A 14,815-nucleotide genomic window follows, 5' to 3' on the forward strand; every position below is an offset into this window, starting at 1 on the left:
AAAAGGGGGTTTGCTGTACTGTTCCTAAAGAAGTCAGAGGTAGGAAAGTTCTTGCTGGCGTGACCAAGTAGAAGGGAAAGAAGGGGATACTATTAATTTAACTTTCCTACCTCTGACTTCTTTAGGAACAGTACAGCAAACCCCCTTTTTGGTTTGATTTCCTAGTACCTTGTACAGACACTAAGCTGTTACTGGACCTTCCACTATTTTTAGTGGTAAATAGTGTCCCTTGCCTCCCTCCTTCTTTGGAATCTACTCAAGCACGGTGCAAACCGTGGGAGCTATCATTTGGTGGGTGAGTCTGGTCATATCCCCCAATATATTTGAGCCTACACCTTCGCGGTGGCTCACACCCGGTCCGCAACTGAATTCAGTATTGGACCTGCTCTTATCTCTCTGTAGGGTTGTTTTTAAAGTAAACCACCCTTGTTTTCTCCCTCCTCTTTCCCCACCTTCCGTGAAGGACTCCACCACACCAGGACCACTCCCATTAGACCCCACCATCATGGAGGGGCAGGGACTGAGTTTTGGTGAGGAGGATGCAGCAGCCATAATGAGGACACCCTCTCTTTTTGGCATTGACATTGAACCAGGAACAAGTAGTAGTACCCCTGAATGGCAATCCCTGTCAGACCTCAAACGGGAATGGATCAGAGTAACTATCCATGGAGCCATGATGGCGCAATATTTTAAAGCTAAGATTGCACCAAATGGACTAATAGTTAAAAATTTCCCGAGAATATTCTGGGAGGACGGACAATTTAAGGTGGAGTGGTCACAGGTGTCGTGGAAATGTACCCATGACCTCCTCATCCTTATAGTCAACACGGCGAAACGACTGGCCGATGCCCTGCTGGTGAAAATACAAGCAGCAGAAGCCGCCTTGAAGACGGCAGTGCAAAATCCGGGTTTTAAAACAAAACTTGCCGAGATTAACAAAGAGATGGCAGAACATAAGGAATATCTTATGAACCAAAAGTTGGTGAAATTACAAAAGGACATTAAGAAATTCTCTAAAGAAAAAGTCTACCCTTACTTAAGGGATGACTATGTTCCACCTGGCACGAACTATAGTTCAGATTCTAGCACGACTTCTTCTAGGAGGGGCTCAAACAGTGGCTCAGACAGCAGCGAGGATAACAACCCCGCACAGATGCCCCCCAGGGCTAAAAGAGGGAGGGGACGGGGACAACACAACTTCCCCAATTACCAAAATCAGGGGCAACCTGTATGCCCCCCACTTTGGCAGTACCCGCAATTCCCCCACTTCCAACCACCTTTCGGCCCACAGTACCCTGCGTTCTATCCGCCCCAGAACCCATCACACCCACCTTTTTTAGGCAGAGGTTGGGGCAGAGGGCGAGGGCGAAAAAGAGGCAATACAGCAGAGAAAAGGGTACAATGGGAGGACACACGCCCCCAAGGGATGGACACGAGGAGCACGAGCCGATCAGGACAACAGTGAGTCTGGTAGTTAACCTTTCAGACCGCAACCTTACCCAAAGAGAGGAAGAAGTCCTACAAAAAGGCCTGGGCTTCGTCCCTACTCCGAGGATCGACCAGTTCCAACAAACAAGAGAACTCAAAGCCTTCTTTAGAAAAATTAGATTAAGAGCGTTTTTTGAAGGAAAACCCAGTGAACACACGGAAGATTCTGGACTCCATAATCCCTCTACCTTCACACCGCATAACGGTATGATACCTAACGAAGTACTAACGTTTGAGCAGGCAGTGTTGAAAGACATTAACAAACTTGACCGGCAGACCCCATATTGCAACATCTCCAAGAATGAGTTGGCAATACTGAAGTCATTGGCAGATGATTCCTCAATCACAATTAAGCAAGCCGATAAAGGGGGTGCCACAGTACTCATGAACACAGTGGACTATGAGTTAGAGTGCACAAGACAGCTGAGTGACCAGAGATACTATACTCCGATCACTGATGACCCAACTACACGTTTACAGACCAGGATCACAAGCCTGGTGTCCGGTGCTGAATGCGATCAATGGATCAGTAAGAAAGAGGCAGAATTTCTCATGAAAAAGGACCCTAGGGTACCATACTTCTACATTCTACCCAAGATCCATAAAGCCACCAGACCAGTACCAGGGAGGCCAATTGTTTCAGGGATTGACTCAGTGCTGGAGCCCCTGTCTCAGTTTTGCGACCACTTCCTGCAACCCCTGGTTAAAAGCATCCCCTCCTACATTCAGGATACGACAGATGTCCTCAGGATACTGGACTCTGTCCAGGTAACAGGAGAGATTGACCTTTTAATCACCCTGGATGTCGAAGCACTCTATACGAACATCCCCCAGAGGGCTACGCTTGAGGTAATTGAAGAAAGACTGGGACAAGAAGTGTGGAGCTCCAACACTCCCCAAACATTCATCATGGAGTGCGCAACACTAGCCTTGACCGAAAATTATTTTGAATACAGAGGCAAGTTCTACCATCAAACCCAGGGGACCTCTATGGGCAGTACCTTTGCCCCCTCGGTGGCCTGTCTGTATATGGCTAAATTTGAAGAGACTCACATACACCATGAGTCCAATCCCTTCCGCAATAACATCAGAATGTGGAAACGCTTCATAGACAACATTCTTATCCTATGGAGCGGTCCACCAACCACTTATGAAGGGTTCCTGGTTTGGGTCAACACTCTCAACCCTCACCTACATTTCACCATGACAGCCTCACCCCACGAAATCGCTTTCCTTGACTTAACGATCAAATTGGAAGCGGGTTCCATTAAAACAACTATGTATCGTAAACCCACAGATCGCAACAGCCTTCTGCATTACACGAGTCACCATCCTAAGGCCCTACGCACCAATCTACCATTTGGCCAATTCCTACGAATTAGGCGTAATTGTAGCGCAGTGGCTGATTACAAGAAAGAATCTGCTTTGCTCTCTAGGAACCTTCTGGATAGGGGTTACCCTAAGAGTGATGTACGAAAAGCACGTAAACGTGCCAGAAACAACAATAGAGAAGCCCTACTGGAAAGGCGGGAGAGGGTACCTACTGAGAACCAACCTATCACATGTGTGACCACCTTTACCCCCTTGTCCAACAAAATCAGGAGTACGATTAAACATCACTGGGGCATACTCAACACAGGTGACATGTCACTGGAGGAACCTAGGTTTGCTTTCAAAAGATCACAAAACCTGAAAGATATCTTGATCAGCACTAGGCCTAAACAAACTAGGAAAGCAAGCCAAAGAACTTTATGGGACCTACCCCCAGTGACGGGGCACTACCCCTGCGGAATGTGTGGTGTCTGCAGGTATTCCCTGACCCTCAAAACTATACAACTTTCAGACACCTTCAAATGGGAAATAAGGCAACACACCAACTGCAACACATCCCACTGTATATACCTGCTTTTATGCCCATGTAACCTGCAATACATAGGTATGACAACACGCCCGATTAAGACTCGAATCATAGAACATCGCAGCAACTTTCGCTGCAGAAAGACCCACACCAAAATGTGTAAGCATTATGTGGAAGCAAACCACGATGAGAATTCGATGAAGTGGGTAGTTCTGGAATCCAGTCCTAACTGCCCAACGAAAATACTATTCAGAAAGGAACAGAGATGGGTGCATCGGTTGTCTTCTGACCAACATGGCCTCAACGAAGACATTCCCTGGCATTCACAATGAACCCCAACATCCAGAATATCCACCCAACAGCGATGGCGATCTGATGCACTCCAAAAACATGAGTTCTGAATTTGGGTTTGTACATGGTCTCACTATACTCCTTACCCTGCAAGCAACACCACTAATCCCAGGGTACTCACGAACCCCTACATTAGGTGACCAGATCCTACGATTTCTAGAGACCTAAGGTTAGTTATGGCTAGTCCTATACATCAGGACATCCAGTGGGCATGATCAGCCCACATTGGCACTCGTACATCATTAATAACTAACCTCCTATCCCACACCACAAGGGACCTGTTCCATCATGGCCACCACTCACCACCAGGCTTTGTCAGGGTTTACACTACTTATGCACCCAGATCTCTTTACAAGGGTATGTATACTTTGTTCATATCTCCCTTAGTCACACTGACACCCCCTAGGGACCTCTTTCAACCATGGCCGCCATTGACAATTGGGTTTTTTTAAATCTTTTTTATAAAATCGGTTTTCACCACTTGTGAACCCCACAACGAGCGACTATGGGCCTACCGGACACGCCTGTCCAATAAACGGTTCCAAGATCCCGGGCACCTAATTAGTAAAGCCTCCGTGGTATTAGAAACGGGGCGACTGCACAGGGCATTAGCCTTAACCGCGTCCACCACACCACTACAAGATGGCCGCGACGCTCCCGGGAGCGCACACGTGACCTAGGGCTATGGGCGGGTGCCTAACGCGTCACACCGACCCGCCAGTGCTATTGAAATAATCCCCGCCGCCGAGCTCACACATCTACTCGAGCTCGGCGGGGAGGGGTAGGTGAATGACCCAGAACGCAACAGACTACAGGTGAGAGCGTTTAACGCTTGGCTGAGAACGAGAAGGCTTAGCGCCATAACAGACTTTAGCGCCATAACAGACTTTGAGCCCTGTTTCTGCAGGGATGCGTTATACTTTACTGCTAATCACCGCCTTTTTACTTACTGTTACTTCCCCTTACTTCAGCAACACACTGTGCTTAGAGTTGTGATTCAGCCCTGCCGAACACTCATGTGGCCTCTAGGTTCTGATCATTAGGTGAGTAGGGCTATGTTGAAATGTTCCTTTTGACTGGTTTTAAAGATCACAGTGATAATGTGCTGTCATGCCTTGCATTTTACATAGTGGTGTCCTCTCTTGAAAACCCTGCACCATATCTGATATACCACAGGCAGGTTTTTGTGATCTATGAATGCTGCATTTTTAATCTTGTATATTTACACCTTTGTTTTTAAATATTCACCTGCACTTTCCACAGTACAAGTCACAGTTAGAGCGTGTACTTCACAGTTCTGCATTGCACGCTCAATACACTTGGCATGCACCAAAACCACCAGCATGTCATTATATGTTCTTCCTGGCAATATTGTGACTGGCAATTTTGTTTAATTGTTGTTTCCTTATCCTTCCTCCAGACATAGACATAGGAGGATCCACGAAGGTAAATCATTCCAACACATATGACACGAGCATGTTGTTGTCTTCACTTTGGTCCTGAAGAATCGCGGTAAATATACCAAGAGCGAGAAACATGTTGACCACATGCACCACTAGTATCTTCTAGGGTAACACAACATAATTGGTTGACACCTAGGGGACTAGTTTCACTTTTTAACCGTAGCTAGGGGACCCCCTGAATAAAGTCCGTTCCGGTACCCCTATCTACATTTTAGCTGCCTTACTATAGGTACACACCTCCCTGCCCACATACCCCCACTTCACCTACAGGCAGTTGGAAAAAAGATCTCCGCCAAAGAGCCCCTCTCTGAGGTGTGCCCGTCGGGGATTGCACCGCCTCCCCGACGAGGAGCAACTGCCGATGATGAAGCATGACACTCCTCGGGGTGTGTGAGGCAAATATGTCCAACATAATGGATTCCCCAGGGTATTAATAGTATCCCCTTCTTTCCCTTCTACTTGGTCACGCCAGCAAGAACTTTCCTACCTCTGACTTCTTTAGGAACAGTACAGCAAACCCCCTTTTTGGTTTGATTTCCTAGTACCTTGTACAGACACTAAGCTGTTACTGGACCTTCCACTATTTTTAGTGGTAAATAGTGTCCCTTGCCTCCCTCCTTCTTTGGAATCTGTTCTCTGCAAGAGCAGGAAAAGATGTTTATAAAGATGGCAGACAGAAGGAGAGAAAAGTTTCAGAAGAAAGCAAATGACGAAAAGGATAGAGTCCCTAGGTGGGCTGAGCACATGGATAACGCCTCACAAGGTGAAGCTAGTCCTGCCTTGTTGCTGGATTTTGAACGGAAGGGGAAACTTTGTATCCATAGGGAAAAGACAGAGTACTATAACAATGTATTCATCGGTTCCAGCGAGTGTGAACATAATTACAAGGTAATTGGAGGTTGGGGGTTCAAAAATGGGTCAGAACCTGTGTTTCCCGGAATATATTATATATGTGGGAACAAGGCTTATTTCAAATTGCCGGATCACTGGTATGGAAGCTGCTACTTTGGCATTGTTTTCCCGAAAATATACCATGTGAATAATGCAGCTGGAAGCGATGAAGAAACTAATGGCTTAGTGCGTAGTAGACGTGAAAGTGTAGGTGAAATTATAGGTGATATTTTTAGTGCACTGATACCTGGAATGGGGGTAGTTCTGAACACTCATAGAATCTGCAAATTGTCTACAGTAGTGGACCGGCTATCAACGGACACTGCTGCTGGATTCCTGATGGTCAATACTGAAATGGTTGCGATCAGATCAATGGTTTTGCAAAACCGTCTTGCCCTTGACACCCTATTAGCAAAAGAGGGCGGAGTCTGTAGAATGCTGAAAGCGCAACATTGTTGCACTTACATTCCCGATAAAAGTATCGAACTAAAACAATATGTGAAGAACATAACAAATTTGGAAAAAGAACTCAAACCATTGGAGGTTGACAGTGCCTGGACGAGACTGACTGGAGGTCTCTCCTCAATAGGTAGTTGGTTTACTAACCTAGGTAGAAATCTTTTGTGGAAAATACTGATGCCAATAGTTGCAATAGGTGTAGTTGTATTGATCATTTTTATTTGCTGCAAATGCCAGAAATGCAAAAAGAAATATACGGTGAATCAGAGGGGGGTGAAAAGAAATATTGATGAACTAGAATTAGAAGAATTAAAGAGTGCAATTTACAAAAAGGCGAAAAATCACCACTCTCATAGAGAAGCTGAAAGAAAACTCAACAATAAATTTGTTGAAATTCAAATGAGTGATGTGGATGAATGAGAAAAGTTGGCATCTGTTTCCTTCTATGTGGTGATGATAGTAAATATCATCAAAGAGGGGATTGATGGAGCAGGGATTCGCATGTAAGCGCCCTGCTCGTATACGAAACCCTTGCCTAAACTGTATAATCATATTAACACCATTGTTCGTCATTTATTAAGTGTTTTTCCCAACACGCGGGTGTCCCCAGGATGCTTGCTTGTATGTCTTTTCTCATACTAACGAAGCTTGCACTAAACCCGGCTGCTTCGCTGAAATTCAGTCTGCGCATGCGTCGGTCATACCCATGTGATGTGACGCACTCGCATTCTGGAGGGAATTTGTGCTCATGCGCACTGTTGCAAATATGGCTGCTTGTCTCTCACCACGCTTTCTGCTTGCTACTGCTGCTTTAGCCTATCTGTCTTTTTCGCACTAAAACAATAATGCTATAGTCATTATAAAATAAGGGTTGTTTAGAATTCCATCATGGTATACAGTGTGATCATTTTATATGTGATTTTAATTTGTTTTCGCTTACTTTTCATGTATCGTGTCTCTGGGGGCTGGGAGTGCTTGAGCTACGCCATTTTTGAAGCTCCTCTGAGTATTGCCATGTGACCTGGGAGAAACTCAACCGCGCAGAAGCTGAAATCAGCCAGCTGGCTCCTGAAGCACAATGCGCCTGAGAACTACCCTGGGAAGACAGAATCTTACCTTGGACTATGCAACTCTGTTGCTACCTATCGTGAACTCTGCTGTAATGCTGTATTCTATGCATGGGAACGTGAACCCAAGGGGCGGGTAGAAAATCTTAATATTTGAGAAGAAAAAGTTGAATTCTAGGAGGTGGTAATGACCGCACCACCTCTCCTGACCAATCATAATGTGGGAAACTGTCACTTGCAACATTAGTGGGTGGTCTGAGGGACCCCAAAATGGTATAACTACCCTAGTTTAGCTTAGGAAAAATTGTCCGACTTGTCCGAGTAGCAGACCTGTCACTGACCCTACGAACTCAATAGGTGCTCAATCTGAAGTGCTGCGGAGCACTCTGTCCATACTTTCCACAAACTCCTAAGGGGTGGAAATAATCCTAAGTGCTGGCGAAGCACTTTGCTGGGAAATTCGAAAAACCCAATTGGGGTTACTGGCGGATTACTTGCGGTGAGGGGTAACGCTGGCGTTGCTTCCGAAGCTGTGGGTGTTGGTCGTACCTTGGTGAGCCCAGTCCTGATCCCAAATCCTGAGGGGGTATCCTGTCCTTCCTGTCCGTGAGCTGTACCTGCTCGCATTCTGGCATTCCTTCCTGAGGGTCCTTGTCCCCGTCCTTTCAACTGACCCGTGGCCAGGGTTAGTCTTCATTCTGAACTAGGTAATTATCAGTCTGTGGGTTTGCGTCTCACTCTCTCTCTCCCACTCACTCTGTTTCTATTCTTCTATTAAAGCACTCTTGCCAGTGATATTGCTCTATCACCTTTAAAGCAAATTATATGTGATTGTTTAGTAGGATTGTTCCACTTCTCTCCCCACCTTTAGAAAATTGCCAAACTGTTATATTTTTAATAGTATGTTCCCGTTTTTCCCTTTCCTTTAGCTGATTGCAGTGAACTTAGCAAGAATAGTCTAGTGCACTTAGGTTAAGTACATGTTCTAGGTCCCATCCACGTCCTATGTTCTAGTATAAAATTGCAGTGACTAGTTTTGTTCTAAATTCCTACCTTTAGTCTTCCCATATATTCTAATGGTTATCATTTTAGTGCAAAGTTACTTATTGGTGTTGATTTTGATGTTTGATATATTATTCTGCATATCGCTTATTGTCTTGGCATCTTCTCTTTGAACTCATATATAAAATTTTAAACTTCATCAGGTGTCTGTGGTCATTTTACAGAAATTGTGGATAAGTATGTACTGAAGTATAAAGAGCATTTTTCCTAGGTTCCCTGTCTACTATTTTCCCTGTTAGCTCCAGATCTGTCATATGAATTGGTGCCTGGGGTAAGTCAGGTACATGGTAAGCAGAGGTGTAAACCCAAACCTTAATTACTCATAGCAGCGTGCAGGAGGAGAAACAAAGTAATCTTCACCCGGTTCACCCAAATCATTAGTGTGGTATTGAAATTTGCATGCCAGGGCCCAGTGCGTGTAAAGAATTGGTAACCTCGGTGACCCGGGTGGACTGCGCGCTCTATCACCTTCACGTGCTTCCACTGGATGGTCGCTGCTCCTATGCGTTTGATATAAAGCTACAATGTCCCTCTGAGCAGCCTGCAACTTCTGAGCAGAAGATAAGTATCTCTCTAATGGCGCCTCACTGGATGCTACAATGTACCTTGTTGATTTCTAGCAGTAAAATAGTAGCCATGATAAAGTGCATGGCTCTCTGGCAGCTTGTGTGCTGCAGCTCCAGGTGCCGAGCTGTCTTCATACAGTGAGTGGACTTGCTTGTAATCTGAAAAATGCATTTTAAATGTTCTGAAATAATGGATTTGTGTGTCATGTTTGCCCCTCTTGGAAAACACTGCTAGAAATGGTACACAATTTGTGTACACAAGTTTTGGAAAAGTAGAACCAATAATAACACTAGTAGATAAAGGACATATTTACAAAACAATTGTTGCACTCCATGTTGCAAGGGTGCCTGCGCTGCAGGGGTGATTGTTCCTTCCTGCACAAAAACAATCATCCATGGTAATTTGCTCTTTCAATGTGTGCTGAGGAAAGAGCAAAAAACGAGGAGAAACTAATAATTTCTCCTTGTATCGCCATCCTACGGCCTGGCCTTAGTTTTTAACGCTGCCTCAGCCTTGTAAATCTGGGGCAGCATCAAAAAGCAACCGGTGTTGCGGTGGAACGCCCACAACAACACCCACTGCATGCCCCTTTGCTGCAGAGGACTGCGGCAGAAAGGGGCATATTTACAAGGTGACGTTAAGCCAGGCTACCTTGTAGATGTGGGGAATGGGGCAATGCCACCGGAGTGTCAGAAAAAGGGACGCTCCGGTGGCATTAGGGGCTTGTAAATATGCCCCAAATAGCGTAAGAGGGTATGTCTGCCCATGAGTTGCAAGTAATGGTTCTCTTGCTCTCCATGCAACACACACCAATGATTCTTGAGGGGCAACTTAATCTGAAGCAAGTACATCTCTGTTGAGATATCGTATTGATGTAGAAATGTGATTTGGCAAAACTGCAGAAAACACCGACATGTCGTGAGAGGAGCTGCAATCATACCAAAAGGCAGTCCAGCCAATGAACTGGTGCAGCAGGCTAGCAGATATTCGTCATTCCTATCAATTTTAGGGCTAGATGTAGGTAAATAATTTTTACAGATTCTAAAATACCGAATTTTACCGATTCGGTATTTTTGAATCGGTAAATCTGATGTAGGTAAATTTTCTGTATTTTTTACCGAATCGGTAAGATTCTGTAATTACCGAATCGGTAATTACTGATTCGTTAATTGGCATTCATTCCTATGGGCCTGGAGGCACATAGGAATGAATGTCAATTACCGTACCGAATAATTCAAGGTTGGCAGGGTGTCACTTTGACACCCTGTTGCACCCCTGATTAGGACCCTTAGGGCATGTATGTGTGCTACATGGCACAGGTCTACATGCATAGACTTGCCTATACACAGGTATTCATTATTTACCACCAACTAATAGTTGGAGGCAAATAAGGAATCCTTAAAGCCCTGTGGCACTGTTTACAGTGCCACCTACATCTTAAAATACAGATTCGGTAATTTTACCGAATAGGTTATTTTACCGAATCGGTAATTTTACCGAATCGTAAAATTACCGATTCGGTAAAATTACCGATTCGGTAAAATTACAGAATCTGTATTTTAAGATGCCCTACATCTCAGTATCTAAATACCGGTCGGTATTTTCGGCCGTTACCGACCGGTATTTGGATACCTACACCTGGCCCTTAGTCCTAGCCTTGAAGACACGGCAGCCCTCCTGTCCATGTTTAGGATGCACAGTCTCCTGGCACGCCTGGGTCAATCTCAACATAGCTCCTGTACATTAGTTCTGCAGTTGGGTTAACACCTATATTCACATTAGCTGTGCAGCAGCCCCTCTACCAATACATGTTGGTTCGTTTAGAGTTTAAGAAGCCAACCAGTAAAATGGGTCAGGATTTTCAAGCTCAGAGAAATGATGGAGATAGAAGACTGACATCTGCTGCAGCCAAAATTCATTGCAGCGGCTGATGTCTAGGTGACACCAGGCACTTATATTTCAAATGGGTTTACATTGGAGGGAGATATTGTGTATTCCTCTCCAAAACGGGCCCTGCATTCAGTAAAGCAAAATGAAGGATGTAGAGGTGGGGGGTTAACCTTGTTTTTTCATCGTGAGCATCAGCCATCAACCTTCTTACATTATAATTTCATTCAAAGTGATGTTTGCGATTATCTAGAGATAACTCTAAACGCACGTTCAGGTAACGATTGTTCTTCCTTCCTCATTTATCCGATAATAATCATTGTTATTGTGATTGAAATCCAGATATTTATCATAAACATAAATTTTCATTAAAAAAATGGTAAACTGAGTTGGTAACGGGTGGGTCAATAGACTAAATTATTATGAATGACCGGAGGGGTCATGCCTGGGTTTAGATACTTCACCGCAAAACTATATATTTATTGCCACACACCACGACAGAGGATAACGTGTTAAACCAGGGCTAAACCCTGAAGACTGTGGGGTGGAGTGATGATTTTCCGGAGTATACGAACATAATGTGTTTTTGTAAAGAGCTTGGTCTCTCCATGGAGCATGTTGGCTATGATTAACACACTTTTATTGCTGCCCAAGTGAATGGTACTCATTTTATTTATCTCAAAAAGATGAAAGTTTGAGTGGACCCACCATTTCCGAGACTGTGACCATTAGTCCAAATAGACTACAGAAGTAGATGCAGCAGCAATCCACTAATCCACCAGACCGGGACCAAGAGTGGTCTTGAGTAAATTGTAAGAAACAAAATGACAAAAATCCAATAAGGGGAACCGGACATATGAATTTTTAAATTAAAAATAGCAACACAAAAAGCAGCAAACACCAGTGATAGACTATGGAAGCAGTAGACCAGGACCTAAGCGTGATTTTAGTACAACCCAGATACAGTGCGCGTTGGATACACCAAGCGTATGCGTCCAGGTCAAAGATTTTATCTTCTGAATTAGTGATTTTTATGCAGCTCAAAATACTCCAACTGGGCAAGCCTAAAGCCTTATCCGAGGAAGATCATTGAAATCAGACACCTTTGTCGCGAAGTCCCCCTGATGACTCAGGAAGTCTTGGAAGTCCAAACATTTTCTTAGTCCCAACTATTGTTTCTTGCACAGCACCCTTTGTCACTTCTAAGATTCACAGGAACTCAGGGACATTACTTAGGAGTCAGAACTCACTCCAGCTGAGGCCACCAGTCCAGGTTCAGTTGGTACTAGTCACTTTAAGAGAATAAGGCCTCTTGCAGTTTTTTGTTTTGGTGTAGTAACACAGGAGGTCAGCCATCAGACCCTTAGGTTCCAGTCCTCCTGGGCCCTTCTCATTCCACAGGCGGAAGGTCCAGTCCTCTTCTGTTCTTCCACTGGTCCAGAAAGTTTTCTCAGGAGAGTTTCTTGTGGGGGCTACAGTTAATGTTAGAACTGGCTAGTGGGTGAAGATGACTCCTTGACACTCCATAAGCAATGGGGAAAAAGGTCCCAGAGGCACTCCTACCCACTTTTTCTGTAGTTCCAGTTTGCCCTAGTGCAAATAATACCACAGTGTCCAAAATGTGGAAAATCCTTTCTCCCTTGGCAGTGCTTTTGTGTCCACCAGAGGGGTGGCCTTAGAATGAGAAGTTTCCTCCTATGTGTCCACTCCAGAACAGGGCTGGGGTAGCTTCCCTCTCACTATGTTCAAAGCCAGCCAGGCAAGTGTGTACCTTAGTAAGTGCTTTGCCTTCTTCTGGTTCCCCTTACATTAATCTATAAATGGGCAGGCCTCACCTCTGTCTCCTTCAAGTTAATAAAGTATTGGGTCCATCACGACTGTCATTCCATCATTGATAGGGATCAAATGTGCCACATCCTGTAGATACGGTCCCTAGGCCTAAGCCATTCTTCTGCTCAGGCAGTGTTTTTCACTCCTCATTAATATCAAGCATTTGCTAGGCAGCTGCTGGGAGGATAATGCAAATTATCCTCCATGAGCTTCAGGTATGGCAAAGGTAACTTTCAAAAAGTTACTTTTCTTAAATATTTATTATAAATCTAACATCACCAATAAATTGGACTTTTAATAAATATGATTGAAAAGTAGTTCTTGAGTGACTATTTTAGCCTTTCCTGTCAGAATTTATAGATTAATGTTTATAATTAGTACTTTGACATTTTCTAGGATTCAGCTACAGCCCTACCGGTGGAACCAGCTTTTGGGGCCTAGTCCCTGGAGGAGCATGCCAATTTTGTTTTTGTTGTACATGTTTTATTTTTAAATATCCGGCACCCTTCCTTGTGGGCAACAAGGTGTACTAGGGATAACTATTAATTGAAAATCAAGCTTTCATGACTGTCAAAAGTAGGTTTTTAGGCTGCTGCAGTAAGGCTACAGGTGGCAGGAGTGAGACCATATTTTACAGGCCCACTCAGTGGCTGCCTCAATAGGTTCTCCTGTCCACAGGCAGCATTTTAGTTCCATGCCTTCAGTGCATTTTCTACACCATATACTAAGGTCTTATAGACAAGTTAAATATGTCAGTCATGGATAAGCCAATGCAACCATGTTTAACGGGAGAGCATAGGCACTTTACTCCTGTTTAGCAGGGGTAAGAGTGCACAGAATTCTAAGTCGCACAAAAGTAGAGTCAGAAAACATCTAGGGGGACAATGCATAAAAGGCCGATTTCCTACAAGGAAGTACTTACCTTTGCATGATGTTTAGCCACATTTCTTCAGTTTGATTCATTTTTTTTCAACTTCCCGGTAAGACATTGCTGCAAAAAAGTTGTGTGAGTCAACTAGAACCTGTGTTTGTTTGTAAATAAGTGAGGCAAGTACGTATATCTTTCTTTTTTTTTTAAACAGATTTTATTGATAGATCACATAGAAATCGCAGAGCTCTGTTCCCCAGAGGCAACTGCCAATCAAGTAGATACACATAACACATTGCAATCCATCATGTCTTTTACATCAAAAACCATAAAATGAATGCAATTAACAACCCTCCCTCCGCCCCCCCAACACCCCCCAACCCCCAACCCTCCCGGATCCTTCCCCCGCACGGTTTCAAAACAATGTCAGCAATCTGTGTACACACATCCATCGGCACAGCACGCTCAGACATCCAGTATCGGGTCCTGTTCTGGTGGAGGCTCGAGTCAAATGCCCCTGAGATCAGCCCAACGTTTCCAGATCTTATAGTGTTTCTGAGGGCAGCCCCGGGCAAGAAATATGGGCTTCTCCATCCCCATAAAAAATCTAGCCCCCTCTTCCACGCCACCAATGTCGGAGCCCTTGGGTCCTTCCACACCTGCGCTATATCTCTTTTGGCAACTGTGAGTCCCAGTAACAGTAAATGCCTCTTGTAGAGGTTTCCCCCCACTCCATCCAACACATGCAACAGTCCCAGGCGAGGCGTGCGGGGGAGGACCCATCCAAGGACCTCATCCAAGCCATTCCAAACTCCATTCCTGAACCTGTCTAAGTGGCCACAACTCCACACCACATGAAAGAAAGTGCCCTCCTCACATCCACACCTAGTACAGTTCAGGGATACAATGAGGCCCACCTGCCATAGCCTCCGCCGAGTGAAATATACCCTGTGAAGGTATTTGAATTAGATCAACCTAAGGCGGACAGAAATGGCCGCTCCTCTGGGGCCTGCCAGAGCCTCAT

The sequence above is a fragment of the Lissotriton vulgaris genome, chromosome 10, assembly GCF_964263255.1.
Source record: "Lissotriton vulgaris chromosome 10, aLisVul1.2, whole genome shotgun sequence".
In the NCBI taxonomy this organism is placed as follows: Eukaryota; Metazoa; Chordata; class Amphibia; order Caudata; family Salamandridae; genus Lissotriton; species Lissotriton vulgaris.